Here is a 7478-nt window from a genome sequence, read left to right on the forward strand (position 1 = left end):
CCCTAAGGATTGTGTGGGGTTGATTGATTGTTTGTTTTTGGGGGTTTTTGACAAAAGATTTTGGCTATCAAATAAAGGTGCTTTCCCAGGAAACCACTGCTTGCTGGAGACTGCTGTGGTTTGGTAAGGAAGTCAGGCCCCCTCCTCTAAAGCTGCTGCTTCAACAAAATTAAAAAAAAAAAACTTTAAGGAAATATACAAACGTAACTTTTTGTCAATTTTTCATGCTTAGAAAGAACCCAATTTCTGACCAGTTCTAGTGCCACTCCTGCAAAAATTATCAGCATTTTGGAAGCAAAACGGGGCCCCTAGGGCTTCTATACATGTGCAGGAGCTGGCTCCAACGTGCTGAAAATCCAGCAGGTCGAAGCAGGCTCAATCAAGCACGCACCAACAGACTCTAGCATCCCATGTATCGGCGTGCCCCGCACTGAAAAATGGCAGCAGGGTGCTTTGAACTAAAGCTTCTTCAATGAGCTTTAGTTCAAAGCACTCCACCACCATTTTTCAGTGTGCGGGACCCCAATACACATGATGCTCAGGCACTTTTAATTAGCACTAATTAAAGTGCCCCCCACGCCTCCTGGAATATATGTAAAAAAGCCCCTACTGAGCAAAATTACTCACAAGGCTCCAGAGTCAGAGTCAGGCTCTTCCTGACCTCCTTTCTGTCCTCCTCAAAAGAGTGTTTTGTTAATGGAGAGTTAAAGAAATCCCACTTGTATTTTTAATTTTTTTTTTTCCTGGTTTTTCCAGTCATTAGGCTTTGCTCAAGTGTTAGAAACGTTGGCGGTTTTTTAATCATATTTGAAACAAAGCGTCATGTAGTCACAGGGCTCCACATTTAAAGCAAACACCAGGTATTGCAAGATGTGTGGTTTCTAACTTGCAAGAGCCAGTGACCCTGAATAGTTTGCATGTAACAGGCAGATGTAGGAGCCTATTTCTATTGCTGCTCCTCAAATTAATTGCCAGCCTCTGTTTCATCTGGAAGAATTGCCCCGTCCCTTTATTTGGTGCTTGAAACCACTACTTTGTTTAGCAAGCAACCAGCATATACTGTATTACCACACTCGCAAGCATGCTCTGCTTTCCAGCTGCCAACATTTTCACAGGATGCAGGGGGAATTTTTCCCATTTTAACACTTGATACCCTGCTCATAGTTTTGTTGCAAATATCTTAGGTGCTAGGGCCAACACAAATACCCGATTTACGTTCAGTAACTTCTGTGACTCCTTTGTGGCTCCTGACAATGCATTTCCTGACTTTGTATCACCTTGTAAAATGCTTACAGTGAAGGGACCATGATACACAGTTATTACTCCATAGAGCAACAATCTGCTATTTAGAGTCAGGAGTTCAAAGAGGATTAAGTATCATTGGCAATGAACAATACGCATTGCTTGGGGATGTAGAAGCAACAGCAGCTGCTCTGACTTTTCATGCGCTGAAATTATTTAAGAGCCAGGATGGGATTGCTCTCGAGTTTTACCTCGACAAAAGTAGTTGACCCATATTTCTAGTACCAGAAGCAAAGGTCACAGGCTTAGGAGAAGGTATCCTAAAGTAGCAGATACAAGTGGGTCTTGGGCTTTCTGAATGCAAGATTGTGCAACATCTTACCATTCCAACAAGAGGCAATGCCATCCCGTCTTGCTGCTCTAAAGACTTAACATCCTTAATGTACATGTTTAATGCATTTGCCTCGCTGTTCTTGTGGCCAGTAGATGCAGTACTTACAAATACTGCTTCAGTGGAGATGTCAATATGGTATAATCACTAGCAATGATCTCTGTAATAGCTTGGATATTGTTGGTTCGATTTAATGGCAGCTGAGCCGCTAAAAATAAAGCGGCTCAATGGGATCAGGGATAATGTCAAGACGCAAGATTTACCTTCCGTGGCAATGGGATGATAGCGCAGGAAAAGAGGTAGTGTAAAAATACAAGTATGGCACTTGGGGCACATGTGAGGGGTAACAGTAGTTTCTTATCTCGCTGCTGGAAGAACTGATTTTGGGAAATAATTTCCAAAAATAAATTATTTCCCTCTCTTTGAGAGACTTCCTGGCATCTTTCTTTCCTAACACCTCTTAAGTGACCTCTGCCTGGGCTGTTTCTAAATTTGGGGCAAGGATATAAAGGGGTATCACTGCCTCCTGCAGAATCCATTGTTAGTTTGTACCAAGAAAGTCGCACAGATAATGCAACTTGGCATCATCGTCTCATGTTGGTCCTCCCTGCTAATATCAGAATTTGACAGTGGGGCCCAAAACATCTGCTGAAGTATTTTTGCCAAGGGCAGCCACACAAGGGACTGGTTGCTTAGGTGAGGATCTTTGGCCACTGCAGAGATGGTTCTCCAGGATCCATCAGGGCAGGACCAAACCCATCCTTCAGACTTAAGGGAAGTGATATGATCTGGGGCGTAAGGTGGAAGCGAGGAGACATGGCTTCTATTCTAGTTGTGCTGCTGGCTTGCTATATGAAGGTCAGACTAGATGACAGTGGTTACTTCTGGCCTTAAATACATCTGTGAAATGCTGGCTTTCCCAGTACCTCTGTTTTTGGAACAGCTTGATGAGCACTCCAGAGGCAGTTCTTGCAGCAGAGTTTTCCCCTCTGACTCTGCTCATCCAGGTTTGTGGTCCAGCTGGGAGTTCATCACCATCTTAAAAGAAACTGGATTTCAACTTCCTTTCTGAAAACAGTACTTCTTGGCACACTTGCAGAGGGAAGACGCATTTATGCCAAAAGGCTACCAGTCCTCATGGAGGGCCTTGTTCAAAGTGCTATACATCGTTTTGTAAGCTATTTTCTCCGTCCTGGAACTTGCAGTCGGGATGACTAACAAAAGATGTACTGTCCCCTCAGATCTGAGAGATGGGAAGGTCAGGTAACTTGCCAAAGTTAGAGATCTCTCTGATGGAGCTGAGAACTGAACAAGAGGTCTTGGATCTCAAGGACTGCCCGTTGTCTCAAGACACCAGTACGTTTCTAATAAAAACCGTCCCCACCATCTGCAGGCTCTAAATAAGCTGTAGTGAGGGGGGAGGCACATTCCTAACTAGTAGCAGCTATGCAGGAAGGAAGAAGCTAAAAATCGTAAGTGATGCATCACAACATCCCATGTACAATTATGAAGACAGAAAGTTATTGGTATACAATGTCCTAGAAAAAAAACACTCAGAAGTAGCGGAGGAAAAAAATCAATCCAATGAAGATCCTGTAGTCGGTAATCTAACAGGTGTTACAGAGCCAGATACTCTTGTGAGCTTTGAATTTTACTTGGGAATAAGAATGTTCTACTTCAGAGCTGAGGATAATTCTTCAAGCTTAAAAGGAAACTTTTCTTCCTGTGGGGTACACTGGAATAACTGCCTACTGCTGGGTTTCTTGCACTTGGTGCTCCGAGTCAGGTTAGTGGCCTTAATGGTCTACTAGACTTATTCAGTATTCCTGTGCTCACCATCGTTCTTTCTACAAATGTTCAGTTTGTTTGCTATCTCAAATCTTTGTAAATGTGTTTTTGAAAAACTATTTCTCCATAGAGCAACAAGCAGGAGATGATGGGGGAAAATGAACCAATCGGGTGTGGCTTGTGCTAAAGGATGTTAAAAGCAAGTGCCATGGCCAGGTTTAGAGGATGGACAATACACAGTTCACTTTATTCTAGCTCTTGGTTGCACCAATCCCAGCTCTTCCTGCCAACATGAACATATATTAATGGGAAATTTGCCTTGACCAAACGTGTGGCTTCAACTATAAGAAACCACATCCTTAAGCCCTGTTTATACTACCAGGACTTGCCCCTGACCACTCGCTCTCACTGAGCTTGTGAGCCAAACCCCAGAAATGAGGCAGAAATCAATTATGCAGCCAAGGATCATGGCTGAGGCAGAGCCTAAAGGCAGTTCTGGGTGTGTACTCCTGCAGGCTTTTTATACTGCTTCACTTCCAGGATCTGGTGCGCATTGTGACGGAGGGTGATCAGGGGGCCTGTCACTGTGCCGGGCCACCCCCTATCTAGGACAGTCCACCCAGTCTCTCCTGCCATGACTTGTTGGGATAAACCTGATGTAATTAGCAGAAGGCTGCCCATTTTTAATACCCCGATGCCAAGGGGTTTACATATGACTCCAACCGCCCCTTACCATGATCCATGCCTCAGATGGCATCCAAAATTGTAATAGGTTTGACCAGAAGCTGGGCCTCTCGCAGCTTACACACATATACCACCCCCTCTCACAGGGCCTCATTCACACTGCCTCTCTCCATCCACCCTGCTCCTTTGAGTGGCCTTTGGAAATGCCTGCAGAGCATAGTGTTATCTTATTTTGATTTTTGCCTTTTACCCCAAGAGTGATTTATGGTTTTGGAATTTACTTTCTTCTCCTGGTGACGTCCAGCCACTTCTGCGGTGGAGCTTGGTGCCTAGCAGAACTGCCACAACAGTTGAGGATAGGAAGGATAAGCATATTAGTGCAGGCAATAATTCAAGAACAAAGTGTTAATACTGTGTGATCCCCAGTGCTTGGGCCATCAGGCTTGCCTACTTATACTCCAGGTGATGCTCCCGCAGCCCTTTGGGCGCCCCATGCACCCTACTCTATGGGTGGCGGTCCTTATGCCTAACACTAGGCTTACTTTAACCACTAGCTCCTCTCCAGGCAATTGGCTCTTCCTGCCCACCTCCCGCTTCCTGAGGCCACTCTCCACCCCCACACTGAGGCTGACTCTATGCCCCCTTCCTGGGGCTTGGGGTCTTACTCCCCCAGGGGCCCAAGTACCTCTCCTTAGGTGTGCCTGGCCCCATTGTCTGTTCTATAACCACTAGGTAGTGGGGCTGGGGTTATAAGGCACCCCTACCCACCTTTTCACTGACAAGGTAACTGGTCTAGCATTTCTGAGGAGCTGCTCTGCCACAGCAGCCCCACCAAGCCACCTTTTACCAGCAGGGTCCAGCCTCAAGTCATGCCCAGGACTAGGAGCCTCCTGCCATCCCTAAAGCTCCTGCTCTTATCTCCAAGATGTTCCTGAGCAGCTGCTCAGCCAGATGTTGTTCTGCTGCCTAAGCCAAAATGGAATCTGCTTGGCCCTTTCCTCCAATCATGTGACTTTCCTATGGTCATGTGACACCCCCATCCCCATCAGGGCTGGTCTGCACCTGCCAGATGTCTTGCTGCCTGCAATAGCCCTTAAAGTAACAGGCACCAAAGGTGCTCTGTCACACGTGTGCCAAGTGGGAACAGATAGGTAGAGCACACTTTTCAGCAGCAGTCCCTTGCATGCAGGGGTAGGATAGGCCTCCCCATAGTTGTCTTTTATCTGGAATGTTTCATGATTGTCAGCCTCTTCAAAATAGTCTGGCATTTTTGAAAAGGTGGAAAACTTGGAGGAAACAAAAAAAAAAAAAAAAATAGCAAAAACTGCAAAGCATGGTTTCAGCCCTCATTTTGGTTTAACTGAACAAGGAAAGTATTTGGTTTGGCAATTCAGTCTCTTTTTTGCAAACTCCTGACAAGATGTGTTTTATCTCTCTCTGCAGTAAGGGTAGATGAGAGGCTGTAAATATAAACTCTAAGGGAATTAAGTCTTAGAATTTGCTGCTCTATTCCTATTGTCAGACTGACTATCTTAGTGGTTCCCCTTGTGGTACTCACGATAGCACAGCCCGTGGGATTGTGTGACTAATATATTCTGTTCTTTGCACTGCTTCAGAAGTGTTTGTGCATTTTATTTATGACTGAGCTGTTTACAGAGATGGAGGGGGAATTTTCAATCTTTGCCAGATTTGCCTATTTCTTTGCTTATTAGCAATGTCAGAATAGGTCTTGGGACTGAGCAGCCTAGGTTGCATTCCTGGTTTGGCCAGTTACCATAGAGTTGATCTCCTTTTACTTACGTGACAGACTTAAATTGCTTTGAGATTTTTTGGGATGTAGTGTCCTATAGAAATGCAAAGGAGCAAGGAAGTATGATTCAGTAGTTAGGGCAGTAGGGAGACCTTCAGTTCCCTGCTCTGTTTGACTTCCTCCGTGACTTTGGGCTGGTTGCTCTGTCTCCCTGCGCCTCGATTCCACACCTGTTTTTTAAATCACATTCATCTTGTGAGGATGAACAGAAATTGAGGCAGCAACCACTCTCATAGGCCTATAAATACCTCATTAGTTCTGAGGGACAGCAGGTCACTGACACCTCTGTTTGGGGGAGAAAAGATCTGATACTTTAAGAAGGAAGCCTTTTAAAGAGCTGTTGGAGATTATGCCCTTTTTCTCTGTCTGCTTTTAGAATCATTGAAATGATCCTGCTTTGAGCTGTGAGTTGGACTAAATGACCTCTTAAGACCCTTTCCAGACCTATTTTTCTGTCTAAACCATCCCAGATAAATGCTTGTCTAACTTGTACTTAAGAACTGCCAATGACAGATTTCACAACCTCTCTAGGTTATCTGTTCCAGTACTTAACCACCCTCATCGCTAGAAAAATCTTCTTAATATCTTATTTAGATCTCCCTTGTTGCAAATTAAGCTTGTCCTATGTTGTTTGGCCCCCCATGGACAGAAAGAACAATTGATCACCTTCCTTATAATAACAGTCATCTAATAAAAAAAGAGTCATCACTTCCCTCCTCCACCCTACCCTTTTCTTCTCATCTATGAATTAAATAATCTCAGTTCTTCCAACTTTTTCTTGTATGTAATATTTTCCAGACCTTTGTGTTTTACTCACAGGAGTGTCCCCAAAGGCACATTATGTCCATATATATTTATTTATTTATTTGTTTGGGTTTTTTTATTTATTTTTAATAGAAATACCCCAAATGGCATTTTTCCAATGTGTTATTCAAGGTAGTTTTGAATCCTAATCTGGTCCTGTGAAGCATCTGCTGTTCCACTGAAGACAGTATGGTGTCTTCACCAAATAGCCTGAGTGTATGCTCAATTCCACCTTCCAAGTCATTAACGAAGATATTTAACAGCATTGAACTCAGGACAGACCCCTAAGAAATTGCCATTTGATAGTGCATCATTGACTGCTCTTTGAGCAGCCACTTAATAGTTGTTTCATCTAGACCATATTTCCTTAGCTTGCTTATGAGAGAGTGAGGGACAACATTGAAAGCCTTGCTAAATTTGAGGTACATTACATCAGCTTCTCTCCCTGCATCTACAAAGCCCATCCCTTTGTCATAGAAGAAAATCAGGTTGGTTAAGCATGACTAGGTCTTGACAAATCCATTTTGGCTGTTCCTTATCACCTTGTTGTCATGCCTAGAAATAGATTATTTCATTATATGCTCTGATATCTTTCTGAGTATCTAAATTAGATCAACTCATCTGTAACTTCCAGTGTTGTCTTCAGGGCATGAATTATGGGGGAGCTCAAGGGGTCTCAGCCCCTGCATAAGACACAAAAGCCCCCATGTAAAGTTTGAAAATCATAACATGGGGGGGGGGGGTGTCTCTGATCGGATT

Source organism: Alligator sinensis, unplaced genomic scaffold (assembly GCF_000455745.1).
Source record: "Alligator sinensis unplaced genomic scaffold, ASM45574v1 scaffold599_1, whole genome shotgun sequence".
Classification (NCBI taxonomy): Eukaryota; Metazoa; Chordata; order Crocodylia; family Alligatoridae; genus Alligator; species Alligator sinensis.